Below are 18,504 nucleotides of genomic sequence, written 5' to 3'. Positions count from 1 at the left end.
AAATACGTTTTGTAAACAATCATTCACTTTTTGTGTTACCTTATTCTAAGAGCCAGAACGTTTTTATTTTTCAATCAATAAAGCCGTGCGAGGACTTATTTTTTGCGTAACGAACTGTATTTTCCATCAGTACCATTTTTAGGTACATGCGACTTTTTGATCTCTTTTTATTCCATTTTTTGGGAGGTGAAGTGACCAAACAATTGTGATTGTGGTACGGTTTATTAATATTTTTTTTTACGGCGTTCACCGTGCGGGATAAATAACAAAATAATTTTGTAGTTCAGGCCGTTACGGACGCGGCGATACCAATTATGTATAGTTTATTTGTTTGTTTATATATTTTTATTAATAATAAAGGACTGATAAGGGAAAAAGTGGGACTTTTACTTTTATTACTTTTAAAACTTTTATTTTCTTATTTTTACACATCTTTTTTTACTTTATTACTTTGTCCCACTAGGGGACTTGAGGGCAGGAGGCCCTGATCGCTATTCTAATACACTGCACTACATGCGTAGTGCAGTGTATTAGAACTGTCAGCTACTCACTGACAGCAAGCATAGTGGGTCCTGACGTTGTCAGGACCCACTAGGCTTCCGTCTATGGCATAGCCGGACGCCATTGTTTGGTGTCCGGTTGCCATAGTCACCATCGCCGGCCGCTATCGCGTAGCAGGCCGGCGATGGCAGCTTAACCCCTAAAAAGCCGCGATCTCTATAGAACGCGGCTTTTAAGGGGTTAATCAGCGGGGACACAGCGATCGGTCCCCGCTGTAGGAGCTGTGACAGCTGCTGAACAAGACAGCAGCGTCACAGCTCCTGTATGTGTCGGGAGGACGGCCGAAACGGCCGTTACTCCCGAGACGTACTATTACGGCATGGAGCGCGAACGATACAGCTGCCATGACGTAATAGTACGTCAAGGAGCGGGAAGGGGTTAATACTAATTTCCAAGGTCTGTCTGTACTGAACACACTACGAGCTGGAAGTAGAGCCAGTGTTTGCATTACATGCCATAAAAAGACTCTTTAAATTTGTTAATTTTATATGCCCTCAATTACATTGGTTTAATAATCTCTACGAGAGAATATTATCACATTTTTTTTGTTGTTAAATCGTGTTTATGGCGTACAACAATCACTATGAATACAATACCTCATTGAAAAAGGATTACACTCAAAAGGAATTAAACTGTGGCAAGGTCCCACCGAGAGTTGAACTCGAATTGCTGGATTCAGAGTCCAGAGTGCTAACCATTACACCATGGAACCCTTGAAAATAGAGTGCAGTTTGGATATTTCTACTAAACAGGCAGTACGTGGAATTACAATAACAGGTCGGCTATCATTCAAAATCGACCTCCCACAATAATCAAGAGGGCATAGCTTCTGTGCCTGCATGATCACCAAGACGTACAATTATTTTATATTGCGGTTATATAACAAAAGCTAGAAGCCTGCATTTGGAAAGGGAAAATACTATTAACAACTCAATGGGAAAAAACTGGGAAATGAAATTATGAATTTCAGTTGACTGAAAACTTAACTGTCGTAACCAGTGTCAGGCAGCTACAGCCAAGGCAAAAAGACTGTAAATTAGTTTCCATTTGGATAATCTACAATGTGGATAATACTAATTTCCAAGGTCTGTCTGAACTGAACACACTACGAGCTGGAAGTAGAGCCAGTGTTTGCATTACATGCCATAAAAAGACTATTTAAATTTGTTAATTTTATATGCCCTCAATTACATTGGTTAATAATCTCTACGAGAGAATATTATCACATTTTTTTTGTTGTTAAATCGTGTTTATGGCGTACAACAATCACTATCAATACAATACCTCATTGAAAAAGGATTACACTCAAAAGGAATTAAACTGTGGCAAGTTCCCACCGAGAGTTGAACTTGGATTGCTGGATTCAGAGTCCAGAGTGCTAACCATTACACCATGGAACCCTTGACAATATGGAATGCAGTTTGGATATTTCTACTAAACAGGCAGTACGTGTAATTACAATAACAGGTCGGCTATCATTCAAAATCGACCTCCCACAATAATCAAGAGGGCATAGCTTCTGTGCCTGCATGATCACCAAGATGTACAATTATTTTCTATTGCGGTTATATAACAAAAGCTAGAACCCTGCATTTGGAAAGGGAAAATACTATTAACAACTCAATGGGAAAAAACTGGGAAATGAAATTATGAATTTCAGTTGACTGAAAACTTAACTGTTGTAACCAGTGTCAGGCAGCTACTGCCAAGGCAAAAAGACTGTAAATTAGTTTCCATTTGGATAATCTACAATGTGGATAATACTAATTTCCAAGGTCTGTCTGTACTGAACACACTACGAGCTTGAAGTAGAGCCAGTGTTTGCATTACATGCCATAAAAAGACTCTTTACATTTGTTAATTTTATATGCCCTCAATTACATTGGTTTAATTATCTCTACGAGAGAATATTATCACATTATTTTTGTTGTTAAATCGTGTTTATGGCGTACAACAATCACTATCAATACAATACCTCATTGAAAAAGGATTACACTCAAAAGGAATTAAACTGTGGCAAGGTCCCACTGAGAGTTGAACTCGAATTGCTGGATTCAGAGTCCAGAGTGCTAACCATTACACCATGGAACCCTTGAAAATAAAGTGCAGTTTGGATATTTCTACTAAACAGGCAGTACGTGGAATTACAATAACAGGTCGGCTATCATTCAAAATCGACCTCCCACAATAATCAAGAGGGCATAGCTTCTGTGCCTGCATGATCACCAAGATGTACAATTATTTTCTATTGCGGTTATATAACAAAAGCTAGAACCCTGCATTTGGAAAGGGAAAATACTATTAACAACTTAATGGGAAAAAACTGGGAAATGAAATTATGAATTTCAGTTGACTGAAAACTTAACTGTTGTAACCAGTGTAAGGCAGCTACTGCCAAGGCAAAAAGACTGTAAATTAGTTTCCATTTGGATAATCTACAATCTGGATAATACTAATTTCCAAGGTCTGTCTGTACTGAACACACTACGAGCTGGAAGTAGAGCCAGTGTTTGCATTACATGCCATAAAAAGACTCTTTAAATTTGTTAATTTCATATGCCCTCAATTACATTGGTTTAATTATCTCTACGAGAGAATATTATCACATTTTTTTGGTTGTTAAATCGTGTTTATGGCGTACAACAATAACTATCAATACAATACCTCATTGAAAAAGGATTACACTCAGAAGGAATTAAACTGTGGCAAGGTCCCACCGAGAGTTTAACTCGGACTGCTGGATTCAGAGTGCTAACCATTACACCATGGAACCCTTGACAATAGAGTGCAGTTTGGATATTTCTATTAAACAGGCAGTACATGTAATTACGATTCAAAATCGACCTCCCACAATAAACAAGAGGGCATAGCTTCTGTGCCTGCATGATCACCAAGATGTACAATTATTTTCTATTGCGGTTATATAACAAAAGCTAGAACCCTGCATTTGGAAAGGGAAAATACTATTAACAACTCAATGGGAAAAAACTGAGAAATGAAATTATGAATTTCAGTTGACTGAAAACTTAACTGTTGTAACCAGTGTCAGGCAGCTACTGCCAAGGCAAAAAGACTGTAAATTAGTTTCCATTTGGATAATCTACAATGTGGATAATACTAATTTCCAAGGTCTGTCTGTACTGAACACACTACGAGCTGGAAGTAGAGCCAGTGTTTGCATTACATGCCATAAAAAGACTCTTTAAATTTGTTGATTTCATATGCTCTCAATTACATTGGTTTAATTATCTCTACAAGAGAATATTATCACATTTTTTTTGTTGTTAAATCGTGTTTATATCGTACAACAATCACTATCAATACAATACCTCATTAAAGAAGGATTACACTCAGAAGGAATTAAACTGTGGCAAGGTCCCACCGAGAGTTGAACTCGGATTGCTGGATTCAGAGTCCAGAGTACTAACCATTACACCATGGAACCCTTGACAATAGAGTGTGGTTTGGATATTTCTACTAAACAGGCAGTACGTGTAATTACAATAACACGTCGGCTATCATTCAAAATCGACCTCCCACAATAATCAAGAGGGCATAGCTTCTGTGCCTGCATGATCACCAAGATGTACAATTATTTTCTATTGCGGTTATATAACAAAAGCTAGAACCCTGCATTTGGAAAGGGAAAATACTATTAACAACTCAATGGGAAAAAAATGGGAAATGAAATTATGAATTTCAGTTGACTGAAAACTTAACTGTTGTAACCAGTGTCAGGCAGCTACTGCCACGGCAAAAAGACTGTAAATTAGTTTCCATTTGGATAATCTACAATGTGGATAATACTAATTTCCAAGGTCTGTCTGTACTGAACACACTACGAGCTGGAAGTAGAGCCAGTGTTTGCATTACATGCCATAAAAATACTCTTTAAATTTGTTAATTTTATATGCCCTCAATTACATTGGTTTAATTATCTCTACGAGAGAATATTATCACATTTTTTTTGTTGTTAAATCGTGTTTATGGCGTACAACAATAACTATCAATACAATACCTCATTGAAAAAGGATTACACTCAGAAGGAATTAAACTGTGTCAAGGTCCCACCGAGAGTTGAACTCGGATTGCTGGATTCAGAGTGCTAACCATTACACCATGGAACCCTTGACAATAGAGTGCAGTTGGGATATTTCTACTAAACAGGCAGTACGTGTAATTACCATAACAGGTCGGCTATCATTCAAAATCGACCTCCCACAATAATCAAGAGGGCATAGCTTCTGTGCCTGCATGATCACCAAGATGTACAATTATTTTCTATTGCGGTTATATAACAAAAGCTAGAACCCTGCATTTGGAAAGGGAAAATACTATTAACAACTCAATGGGAAAAAAATGGGAAATGAAATTATGAATTTCAGTTGACTGAAAACGTAACTGTTGTAACCAGTGTCAGGCAGCTACAGCCAAGGCAAAAAGACTGTAAATTAGTTTCCATTTGGATGATCTACAATGTGGATAATACTAATTTCCAAGGTCTGTCTGTACTGAACACACTACGAGCTGGAAGTAGAGCCAGTGTTTGCATTACATGCCATAAAAATACTCTTTAAATTTGTTAATTTTATATGCCCTCAATTACATTGCTTTAATTATCTCTACGAGAGAATATTATCACATTTTTTTTGTTGTTAAATCGTGTTTATGGCGTACAACAATCACTATCAATACAATACCTCATTGAAAAAGGATTACACTCAAAAGGAATTAAACTGTGGCAAGGTCCCACTGAGAGTTGAACTCGGATTGCTGGATTCAGAGTGCTAACCATTACACCATGGAACCCTTGACAATAGAGTGCAGTTTGGATATTTCTACTAAACAGGCAGTACGTGTAATTACAATAACACGTCGGCTATCATTCAAAATCGACCTCCCACAATAATCAAGAGGGCATAGCTTCTGTGCCTGCATGATCACCAAGATGTACAATTATTTTCTATTGCGGTTATATAACAAAAGCTAGAACCCTGCATTTGGAAAGGGAAAATACTATTAACAACTCAATGGGAAAAAACTGAGAAATGAAATTATGAATTTCAGTTGACTGAAAACTTAACTGTTGTAACCAGTGTCAGGCAGCTACTGCCAAGGCAAAAAGACTGTAAATGAGTTTCCATTTGGATAATCTACAATGTGGATAATACTAATTTCCAAGGTCTGTCTGTACTGAACACACTACGAGCTGGAAGTAGAGCCAGTGTTTGCATTACATGCCATAAAAATACTCTTTAAATTTGTTAATTTTATATGCCCTCAATTACATTGGTTTAATTATCTCTACGAGAGAATATTATCACATTTTTGTTGTTGTTAAATCGTGTTTATGGCGTACAACAATAACTATCAATACAATACCTCATTGAAAAAGGATTACACTCAGAAAGAATTAAACTGTGTCAAGGTCCCACCGAGAGTTGAACTCGGATTGCTGGATTCAGAGAGCTAACCATTACACCATGGAACCCTTGACAATAGAGTGCAGTTTGGATATTTCTACTAAACAGGCAGTACGTGTAATTACCATAACAGGTCGGCTATCATTCAAAATCGACCTCCCACAATAATCAAGAGGGCATAGCTTCTGTGCCTGCATGATCACCAAGATGTACAATTATTTTCTATTGCGGTTATATAACAAAAGCTAGAACCCTGCATTTGGAAAGGGAAAATACTATTAACAACTTAATGGGAAAAAACTGGGAAATGAAATTATGAATTTCAGTTGACTGAAAACTTAACTGTTGTAACCAGTGTAAGGCAGCTACTGCCAAGGCAAAAAGACTGTAAATTAGTTTCCATTTGGATAATCTACAATCTGGATAATACTAATTTCCAAGGTCTGTCTGTACTGAACACACTACGAGCTGGAAGTAGAGCCAGTGTTTGCATTACATGCCATAAAAAGACTCTTTAAATTTGTTAATTTCATATGCCCTCAATTACATTGGTTTAATTATCTCTACGAGAGAATATTATCACATTTTTTTGGTTGTTAAATCGTGTTTATGGCGTACAACAATCACTATCAATACAATACCTCATTGAAAAAGGATTACACTCAAAAGGAATAAAACTGTGGCAAGGTCCCACCGAGAGTTGAACTCGGATTGCTGGATTCAGAGTCCTAACCATTACACAATGGACCCCTTGAAAATAGAGTGCAGTTTGGATATTTCTACTAAACAGGCAGTACGTGTAATTACAATAACAGGTCGGCTATCATTCAAAATCGACCTCCCACAATAATCAAGAGGGCATAGCTTCTGTGCCTGCATGATCACCAAGATGTACAATTATTTTCTATTGCGGTTATATAACAAAAGCTAGAACCCTGCATTTGGAAAGGGAAAATACTATTAACAACTCAATGGGAAAAAAACTGGGAAATGAAATTATGAATTTCAGTTGACTGAAAACTTAACTGTTGTAACCAGTGTCAGGAAGCTACTGCCAAGGCAAAAAGACTGTAAATTAGTTTCCATTTGGATAATCTACAATGTGGATAATACTAATTTCCAAGGTCTGTCTGTACTGAACACACTACGAGCTGGAAGTGGAGCCAGTGTTTGCATTACATGCCATAAAAAGACTATTTAAATTTGTTAATTTTATATGCCCTCAATTACATTGGTTTAATTATCTCTACGAGAGAATATTATCAAATTTTTTTTGTTGTTAAATCGTGTTTATGGCGTACAACAATAACTATCAATACAATACCTCATTGAAAAAGGATTACACTCAGAAGGAATTAACCTGTGGCAAGGTCCCACCGAGAGTTTAACTCGGACTGCTGGATTCAGAGTGCTAACCATTACACCATGGAACCCTTGACAATAGAGTGCAGTTTGGATATTTCTATTAAACAGGCAGTACATGTAATTACGATTCAAAATCGACCTCCCACAATAAACAAGAGGGCATAGCTTCTGTGCCTGCATGATCACCAAGATGTACAATTATTTTCTATTGCGGTTATATAACAAAAGCTAGAACCCTGCATTTGGAAAGGGAAAATACTATTAACAACTCAATGGGAAAAAACTGAGAAATGAAATTATGAATTTCAGTTGACTGAAAACTTAACTGTTGTAACCAGTGTCAGACAGCTACTGCCAAGGCAAAAAGACTGTAAATTAGTTTCCATTTGGATAATCTACAATGTGGATAATACTAATTTCCAAGGTCTGTCTGTACTGAACACACTACGAGCTGGAAGTAGGGCCAGTGTTTGCATTACATGCCATAAAAATACTCTTTAAATTTGTTAATTTTATATGCCCTCAATTACATTGGTTTAATTATCTCTACGAGAGAATATTATCACATTTTTTTTGTTGTTAAATCGTGTTTATGGCGTACAACAATAACTATCAATACTATACCTCATTGAAAAAAGGATTACACTCAGAAGGAATTAAGCTGTGGCAAGGTCCCACCGAGAGTTGAACTCGGATTGCTGGATTCAGAGTGCTAACCATTACTCCATGGAACCCTTGACAATAGAGTGCAGTTTGGATATTTCCACTAAACAGGCAGTACGTGTAATTACAATAACAGGTCGGCTATCATTCAAAATCGACCTCCCACAATAATCAAGAGGGCATAGCTTCTGTGCCTGCATGATCACCAAGATGTACAATTATTTTCTATTGCGGTTATATAACAAAAGCTAGAACCCTGCATTTGGAAAGGGAAAATACTATTAACAACTCAATGGGAAAAAACTGGGAAATGAAATTATGAATTTCAGTTGACTGAAAACTTAACTGTTGTAACCAGTGTCAGGCAGCTACAGCCAAGGCAAAAAGACTGTAAATTAGTTTCCATTTGGATGATCTACAATGTGGATAATACTAATTTCCAAGGTCTGTCTGTACTGAACACACTACGAGCTGGAAGTAGAGCCAGTGTTTGCATTACATGCCATAAAAATACTCTTTAAATTTGTTAATTTTATATGCCCTCAATTACATTGGTTTAATTATCTCTACGAGAGAATATTATCACATTTTTTTGTTGTTAAATCGTGTTTATGGCGTACAACAATCACTATCAATACAATACCTCATTAAAAAAGGATTACACTCAGAAGGAATTAAACTGTGGCAAGGTCCCACCGAGAGTTTAACTCGGATTGCTGGTTTCAGAGTCCAGAGTGCTAACCTTTACACCATGGAACCATTGACAATAGAGTGCAGTTTGGATATTTCTACTAAACAGGCAGTACGTGTAATTACAATAACACGTCGGCTATCATTCAAAATCGACCTCCCACAATAATCAAGAGGGCATAGCTTCTGTGCCTGCATGATCACCAAGATGTACAATTATTTTCTATTGCGGTTATATAACAAAAGCTAGAACCCTGCATTTGGAAAGGGAAAATACTATTAACAACTCAATGGGAAAAAACTGGGAAATGAAATTATGAATTTCAGTTGACTGAAAACTTAACTGTTGTAACCAGTGTCAGGCAGCTACTGCCAAGGCAAAAAGACTGTAAATTAGTTTCCATTTGGATAATCTACAATGTGGATAATACTAATTTCCAAGGTCTGTCTGTACTGAACACACTACGAGCTGGAAGTAGAGCTAGTGTTTGCATTACATGCCATAAAAATACTCTTTAAATTTGTTAATTTTATATGCCCGTAATTACATTGGTTTAATTATCTCTACGAGAGAATATTATCACATTTTTTTTGTTGTTAAATCGTGTTTATGGCGTACAACAATAACTATCAATACAATACCTCATTGAAAAAGGATTACACTCAGAAGGAATTAAACTGTGGCAAGGTCCCACCGAGAGTTTAACTCGGACTGCTGGATTCAGAGTGCTAACCATTACACCATGGAACCCTTGACAATAGAGTGCAGTTTGGATATTTCTATTAAACAGGCAGTACATGTAATTACGATTCAAAATCGACCTCCCACAATAAACAAGAGGGCATAGCTTCTGTGCCTGCATGATCACCAAGATGTACAATTATTTTCTATTGCGGTTATATAACAAAAGCTAGAACCCTGCATTTGGAAAGGGAAAATACTATTAACAACTCAATGGGAAAAAACTGAGAAATGAAATTATGAATTTCAGTTGACTGAAAACTTAACTGTTGTAACCAGTGTCAGGCAGCTACTGCCAAGGCAAAAAGACTGTAAATTAGTTTCCATTTGGATAATCTACAATGTGGATAATACTAATTTCCAAGGTCTGTCTGTACTGAACACACTACGAGCTGGAAGTAGAGCCAGTGTTTGCATTACATGCCATAAAAAGACTCTTTAAATTTGTTGATTTCATATGCTCTCAATTACATTGGTTTAATTATCTCTACAAGAGAATATTATCACATTTTTTTTGTTGTTAAATCGTGTTTATATCGTACAACAATCACTATCAATACAATACCTCATTAAAAAAGGATTACACTCAGAATGAATTAAACTGTGGCAAGGTCCCACCGAGAGTTGAACTTGGATTGCTGGATACAGAGTGCTAACCATTACACCATGGAACCCTTGACAATAGAGTGCAGTTTGGATATTTCTACTAAACAGGCAGTACGTGTAATTACAATAACACGTCGGCTATCATTCAAAATCGACCTCCCACAATAATCAAGAGGGCATAGCTTCTGTGCCTGCATGATCACCAAGATGTACAATTATTTTCTATTGCAGTTACATAACAAAAGCTAGAACCCTGCATTTGGAAAGGGAAAATAATATTAACAACTCAATGGGAAAAAACTGAGAAATGAAATTATGGATTTCAGTTGACTGAAAACTTAACTGTTGTAACCAGTGTCAGACAGCTACTGCCAAGGCAAAAAGACTGTAAATTAGTTTCCATTTGGATAATCTACAATGTGGATAATACTAATTTCCAAGGTCTGTCTGTACTGAACACACTACGAGCTGGAAGTAGAGCCAGTGTTTGCATTACATGCCATAAAAATACTCTTTAAATTTGTTAATTTTATATGCCCTCAATTACATTGGTTTAATTATCTCTACGAGAGAATATTATCACATTTTTTTTGTTGTTAAATCGTGTTTATGGCGTACAACAATAACTATCAATACTATACCTCATTGAAAAAAGGATTATACTCAGAAGGAATTAAGCTGAGGCAAGGTCCCACCGAGAGTTGAACTTGGATTGCTGGATACAGAGTGCTAACCATTACACCATGGAACCCTTGACAATAGAGTGCAGTTTGGATATTTCTACTAAACAGGCAGTACGTGTAATTACCATAACAGGTCGGCTATCATTCAAAATCGACCTCCCACAATAATCAAGAGGGCATAGCTTCTGTGCCTGCATGATCACCAAGATGTACAATTATTTTCTATTGCGGTTATATAACAAAAGCTAGAACCCTGCATTTGGAAAGGGAAAATACTATTAACAACTCAATGGGAAACAAATGGGAAATGAAATTATGAATTTCAGTTGACTGAAAACTTAACTGTTGTAACCAGTGTCAGGCAGCTACAGCCAAGGCAAAAAGACTGTAAATTAGTTTCCATTTGGATGATCTACAATGTGGATAATACTAATTTCCAAGGTCTGTCTGTACTGAACACACTACGAGCTGGAAGTAGAGCCAGTGTTTGCATTACATGCCATAAAAATACTCTTTAAATTTGTTAATTTTATATGCCCTCAATTACATTGGTTTAATTATCTCTACGAGAGAATATTATCACATTTTTTTGTTGTTAAATCGTGTTTATGGCGTACAACAATCACTATCAATACAATACCTCATTAAAGAAGGATTACACTCAGAAGGAATTAAACTGTGGCAAGGTCCCACCGAGAGTTGAACTCGGATTGCTGGATTCAGAGTCCAGAGTACTAACCATTACACCATGGAACCCTTGACAATAGAGTGTGGTTTGGATATTTCTACTAAACAGGCAGTACGTGTAATTACAATAACACGTCGGCTATCATTCAAAATCGACCTCCCACAATAATCAAGAGGGCATAGCTTCTGTGCCTGCATGATCACCAAGATGTACAATTATTTTCTATTGCGGTTATATAACAAAAGCTAGAACCCTGCATTTGGAAAGGGAAAATACTATTAACAACTCAATGGGAAAAAAATGGGAAATGAAATTATGAATTTCAGTTGACTGAAAACTTAACTGTTGTAACCAGTGTCAGGCAGCTACTGCCACGGCAAAAAGACTGTAAATTAGTTTCCATTTGGATAATCTACAATGTGGATAATACTAATTTCCAAGGTCTGTCTGTACTGAACACACTACGAGCTGGAAGTAGAGCCAGTGTTTGCATTACATGCCATAAAAATACTCTTTAAATTTGTTAATTTTATATGCCCTCAATTACATTGGTTTAATTATCTCTACGAGAGAATATTATCACATTTTTTTTGTTGTTAAATCGTGTTTATGGCGTACAACAATAACTATCAATACAATACCTCATTGAAAAAGGATTACACTCAGAAGGAATTAAACTGTGTCAAGGTCCCACCGAGAGTTGAACTCGGATTGCTGGATTCAGAGTGCTAACCATTACACCATGGAACCCTTGACAATAGAGTGCAGTTGGGATATTTCTACTAAACAGGCAGTACGTGTAATTACCATAACAGGTCGGCTATCATTCAAAATCGACCTCCCACAATAATCAAGAGGGCATAGCTTCTGTGCCTGCATGATCACCAAGATGTACAATTATTTTCTATTGCGGTTATATAACAAAAGCTAGAACCCTGCATTTGGAAAGGGAAAATACTATTAACAACACAATGGGAAAAAAATGGGAAATGAAATTATGAATTTCAGTTGACTGAAAACGTAACTGTTGTAACCAGTGTCAGGCAGCTACAGCCAAGGCAAAAAGACTGTAAATTAGTTTCCATTTGGATGATCTACAATGTGGATAATACTAATTTCCAAGGTCTGTCTGTACTGAACACACTACGAGCTGGAAGTAGAGCCAGTGTTTGCATTACATGCCATAAAAATACTCTTTAAATTTGTTAATTTTATATGCCCTCAATTACATTGCTTTAATTATCTCTACGAGAGAATATTATCACATTTTTTTTGTTGTTAAATCGTGTTTATGGCGTACAACAATCACTATCAATACAATACCTCATTGAAAAAGGATTACACTCAAAAGGAATTAAACTGTGGCAAGGTCCCACTGAGAGTTGAACTCGGATTGCTGGATTCAGAGTGCTAACCATTACACCATGGAACCCTTGACAATAGAGTGCAGTTTGGATATTTCTACTAAACAGGCAGTACGTGTAATTACAATAACACGTCGGCTATCATTCAAAATCGACCTCCCACAATAATCAAGAGGGCATAGCTTCTGTGCCTGCATGATCACCAAGATGTACAATTATTTTCTATTGCGGTTATATAACAAAAGCTAGAACCCTGCATTTGGAAAGGGAAAATACTATTAACAACTCAATGGGAAAAAACTGAGAAATGAAATTATGAATTTCAGTTGACTGAAAACTTAACTGTTGTAACCAGTGTCAGGCAGCTACTGCCAAGGCAAAAAGACTGTAAATGAGTTTCCATTTGGATAATCTACAATGTGGATAATACTAATTTCCAAGGTCTGTCTGTACTGAACACACTACGAGCTGGAAGTAGAGCCAGTGTTTGCATTACATGCCATAAAAATACTCTTTAAATTTGTTAATTTTATATGCCCTCAATTACATTGGTTTAATTATCTCTACGAGAGAATATTATCACATTTTTGTTGTTGTTAAATCGTGTTTATGGCGTACAACAATAACTATCAATACAATACCTCATTGAAAAAGGATTACACTCAGAAAGAATTAAACTGTGTCAAGGTCCCACCGAGAGTTGAACTCGGATTGCTGGATTCAGAGAGCTAACCATTACACCATGGAACCCTTGACAATAGAGTGCAGTTTGGATATTTCTACTAAACAGGCAGTACGTGTAATTACCATAACAGGTCGGCTATCATTCAAAATCGACCTCCCACAATAATCAAGAGGGCATAGCTTCTGTGCCTGCATGATCACCAAGATGTACAATTATTTTCTATTGCGGTTATATAACAAAAGCTAGAACCCTGCATTTGGAAAGGGAAAATACTTTTAACAACTCAATGGGAAAAAACTGAGAAATGAAATTATGAATTTCAGTTGACTGAAAACTTAACTGTTGTAACCAGTGTCAGGCAGCTACTGCCAAGGCAAAAAGACTGTAAATTAGTTTCCATTTGGATAATCTACAATGTGGATCATACTAATTTCCAAGGTCTGTCTGTACTGAACACCCTACGAGCTGGAAGTAGAGCCAGTGTTTGCATTACATGCCATAAAAATACTCTTTAAATTTGTTAATTTTATATGCCCTCAATTACATTGGTTTAATTATCTCTACGAGAGAATATTATCACATTTTTTTTGTTGTTAAATCGTGTTTATGGCGTACAACAATAACTATCAATACAATACCTCATTGAAAAAGGATTACACTCAGAAGGAATTGAACTGTGGCAAGGTCCCACCGAGAGTTGAACTTGGACTGCTGGATTCAGAGTGCTAACCATTACACCATGGAACCCTTGACAATAGAGTGCAGTTTGGATATTTCTATTAAACAGGCAGTACATGTAATTACGATTCAAAATCGACCTCCCACAATAATCAAGAGGGCATAGCTTCTGTGCCTGCATGATCACCAAGATGTACAATTATTTTCTATTGCGGTTATATAACAAAAGCTAGAACCCTGCATTTGGAAAGGGAAAATACTATTAACAACTCAATGGGAAAAAACTGAGAAATGAAATTATGAATTTCAGTTGACTGAAAACTTAACTGTTGTAACCAGTGTCAGGCAGCTACTGCCAAGGCAAAAAGACTGTAAATTAGTTTCCATTTGGATAATCTACAATGTGGATAATACTAATTTCCAAGGTCTGTCTGTACTGAACACACTACGAGCTGGAAGTAGAGCCAGTGTTTGCATTACATGCCATAAAAAGACTCTTTAAATTTGTTGATTTCATATGCTCTCAATTACATTGGTTTAATTATCTCTACAAGAGAATATTATCACATTTTTTTTGTTGTTAAATCGTGTTTATGGCGTACAACAATCACTATCAATACAATACCTCATTAAAAAAGGATTACACTCAGAATGAATTAAACTGTGGCAAGGTCCCACCGAGAGTTGAACTCGGATTGCTGGATTCAGAGTCCAGAGTACTAACCATTACACCATGGAACCCTTGACAGTTTGGATATTTCTACTAAACAGGCAGTACGTGTAATTACAATAACAGGTCGGCTATCATTCAAAATCGACCTCCCACAATAATCAAGAGGGCATAGCTTCTGTGCCTGCATGATCACCAAGATGTACAATTATTTTCTATTGCGGTTATATAACAAAAGCTAGAACCCTCCATTTGGAAAGGGAAAATACTATTAACAACTCAATGGGAAAAAACTGAGAAATGAAATTATGAATTTCAGTTGACTGAAAACTTAACTGTTGTAACCAGTGTCAGGCAGCTACTGCCAAGGCAAAAAGACTGTAAATTAGTTTCCATTTGGATAATCTACAATGTGGATAATACTAATTTCCAAGGTCTGTCTGTACTGAACACACTACGAGCTGGAAGTAGAGCCAGAGTTTGCATTACATGCCATAAAAATACTCTTTAAATTTGTTAATTTTATATGCCCTCAATTACATTGGTTTAATTATCTCTACGAGAGAATATTATCAAATTTTTTGTTGTTGTTAAATCGTGTTTATGGCGTACAACAATAACTATCAATACAATACCTCATTGAAAAAGGATTACACTCAGAAGGAATTAAACTGTGGCAAGGTCCCACCGAGAGTTGAACTCGGACTGCTGGATTCAGAGCGCTAACCATTACACCATGGAACCCTTGACAATAGAGTGCAGTTTGGATATTTCTACTAAACAGGCAGTACGTGTAATTACAATAACACGTCGGCTATCATTCAAAATCGACCTCCCACAATAATCAAGAGGGCATAGCTTCTGTGCCTGCATGATCACCAAGATGTACAATTATTTTCTATTGCGGTTACATAACAAAAGCTAGAACCCTGCATTTGGAAAGGGAAAATAATATTAACAACTCAATGGGAAAAAACTGAGAAATTAAATTATGAATTTCAGTTGACTGAAAACTTAACTGTTGTAACCAGTGTCAGGCAGCTACTGCCAAGGCAAAAAGACTGTAAATTAGTTTCCATTTGGATAATCTACAATGTGGATAATACTAATTTCCAAGGTCTGTCTGTACTGAACACACTACGAGCTGGAAGTAGAGCCAGTGTTTGCATTACATGCCATAAAAATACTCTTTAAATTTGTTAATTTTATATGCCCTCAATTACATTGTTTTAATTATCTCTACGAGAGAATATTATCACATTTTTTTTGTTGTTAAATCGTGTTTATGGCGTACAACAATAACTATCAATACTATACCTCATTGAAAAAAGGATTACACTCAGAAGGAATTAAGCTGTGGCAAGGTCCCACCGAGAGTTGAACTCGGATTGCTGGATTCAGAGTGCTAACCATTACACCATGGAACCCTTGACAATAGAGTGCAGTTTGGATGTTTCTACTAAACAGGCAGTACGTGTAATTACAATAACACGTCGGCTATCATTCAAAATCGACCTCCAAAATAATCAAGAGGGCATAGCTTCTGTGCCTGCATGATCACCAAGATGTACAATTATTTTCTATTGCGGTTATATAACAAAAGCTAGAACCCTGCATTTGGAAAGGGAAAATACTATTAACAACTCAATGGGAAAAAACTGAGAAATGAAATTATGAATTTCAGTTGACTGAAAACTTAACAGTTGTAACCAGTGTCAGGCAGCTACTGCCAAGGCAAAAAGACTGTAAATTAGTTTCCATTTGGATAATCTACAATGTGGATAATACTAATTTCCAAGGTCTGTCTGTACTGAACACACTACGAGCTGGAAGTAGAGCAAGTGTTTGCATTACATGCCATAAAAAGACTCTTTAAATTTGTTAATTTTATATGCCCTCAATTACATTGGTTTAATTATCTCTACGAGAGAATATTATCACATATTTTTTGTTGTTAAATCGTGTTTATGGCGTACAACAATTACTATCAATACATATTTACCTCATTGAAAAAGGATTACACTCAAAAGGAATTAAACTGTGGCAAGGTCCCACCGAGAGTTGAACTTGGATTGCTGGATTCAGAGTGCTAACCATTACACCATGGAACCCTTGACAATAGAGTGCAGTTTGGATATTTCTACTAAACAGGCAGTACGTGTAATTACAATAACACGTCGGCTATCATTCAAAATCGACCTCCCACAATAATCAAGAGGGCATAGCTTCTGTGCCTGCATGATCACCAAGATGTACAATTATTTTCTATTGCGGTTATATAACAAAAGCTAGAACCCTGCATTTGAAAAGGGAAAATACTATTAACAACTCAATGGGAAAAAACTGAGAAATGAAATTATGAATTTCAGTTGACTGAAAACTTAACTGTTGTAACCAGTGTCAGGCAGCTACTGCCAAGGCAAAAAGACTGTAAATTAGTTTCCATTTGGATAATCTACAATGTGGATAATACTAATTTCCAAGGTCTGTCTGTACTGAACACCCTACGAGCTGAAAGTAGAGCCAGTGTTTGCATTACATGCCATAAAAATACTCTTTAAATTTGTTAATTTTATATGCCCTCAATTACATTGGTTTAATTATCTCTACGAGAGAATATTATTACATTTTTTTTGTTGTTAAATCGTGCTTATGGCGTACAACAATAACTATCAATACAATACCTCATTGAAAAAGGATTACACTCAGAAGGAATTAAACTGTGTCAAGGTCCCACCGAGAGTTGAACTCGGATTGCTGGATTCAGAGTGCTAACCATTACACCATGGAACCCTTGACAATAGAGTGCAGTTTGGATGTTTCTACTAAACAGGCAGTACGTGTAATTACCATAACAGGTCGGCTATCATTCAAAATCGACCTCCCACAATAATCAAGAGGGCATAGCTTCTGTGCCTGCATGATCACCAAGATGTACAATTATTTTCTATTGCGGTTATATAACAAAAGCTAGAACCCTGCATTTGGAAAGGGAAAATACTATTAACAACTCAATGGGAAAAAACTGGGAAATGAAATTATGAATTTCAGTTGACTGAAAACTTAACTGTTGTAACCAGTGTCAGGCAGCTACTGCCAAGGCAAAAAGACTGTAAATTAGTTTCCATTTGGATGATCTACAATGTGGATAATACTAATTTCCAAGGTCTGTGTGTACTGAACACACTACGAGCTGGAAGTAGAGCCAGTGTTTGCATTACATGCCATAAAAAGACTTTAAATTTGTTAATTTCATATGCCCTCAATTACATTGGTTTAATTATCTCTACGAGAGAATATTATCACTTTTTTTTTGTTGTTAAATCGTGTTTATGGCGTACAACAATTACTATCAATACAATACCTCATTGAAAAAGGATTACACTCAGAAGGAATTAAACTGTGGCAAAGTCCCACCGAGAGTTGAACTGCTGGATTCAGAGTGCTAACCATTACACCATGGAACCCTTGACAATAGAGTGCAGTTTGGATATTTCTACTAAACAGGCAGTACGTGTAATTACAATAACACGTCGGCTATCATTCAAAATCGACCTCCCACAATAATCAAGAGGGCATAGCTTCTGTGCCTGCATGATCACCAAGATGTACAATTATTTTCTATTGCGGTTATATAACAAAAGCTAGAACCCTGCATTTGGAAAGGGAAAATACTATTAACAACT

At 36.5% G+C, this 18,504-nt stretch overlaps 4 non-coding genes across 4 annotated transcripts; all 4 read right to left on the bottom strand.

Moving 5' to 3' along the window:
- Positions 1-1,201: 1,201 nt before the first annotated feature.
- On the bottom strand, positions 1,202-1,273 carry TRNAQ-CUG (transfer RNA glutamine (anticodon CUG)). The gene has a single exon. It is a non-coding gene; the product is annotated as a tRNA-Gln (tRNA).
- Positions 1,274-3,934: 2,661 nt separating this feature from the next.
- On the bottom strand, positions 3,935-4,006 carry TRNAQ-CUG (transfer RNA glutamine (anticodon CUG)). Its single transcript has one exon. It is a non-coding gene; the product is annotated as a tRNA-Gln (tRNA).
- Positions 4,007-11,417: 7,411 nt separating this feature from the next.
- TRNAQ-CUG (transfer RNA glutamine (anticodon CUG)) lies at positions 11,418-11,489 on the bottom strand. Its single transcript has one exon. It is a non-coding gene; the product is annotated as a tRNA-Gln (tRNA).
- Positions 11,490-14,817: 3,328 nt separating this feature from the next.
- Positions 14,818-14,889, bottom strand: TRNAQ-CUG (transfer RNA glutamine (anticodon CUG)). The gene has a single exon. It is a non-coding gene; the product is annotated as a tRNA-Gln (tRNA).
- Positions 14,890-18,504: the final 3,615 nt, after the last annotated feature.

Source organism: Rhinoderma darwinii, chromosome 3 (assembly GCF_050947455.1).
Source record: "Rhinoderma darwinii isolate aRhiDar2 chromosome 3, aRhiDar2.hap1, whole genome shotgun sequence".
In the NCBI taxonomy this organism is placed as follows: Eukaryota; Metazoa; Chordata; class Amphibia; order Anura; family Rhinodermatidae; genus Rhinoderma; species Rhinoderma darwinii.
Note: the sequence above shows the minus strand (reverse complement) of the source record. Positions and strands in the feature narration are given on the sequence as shown.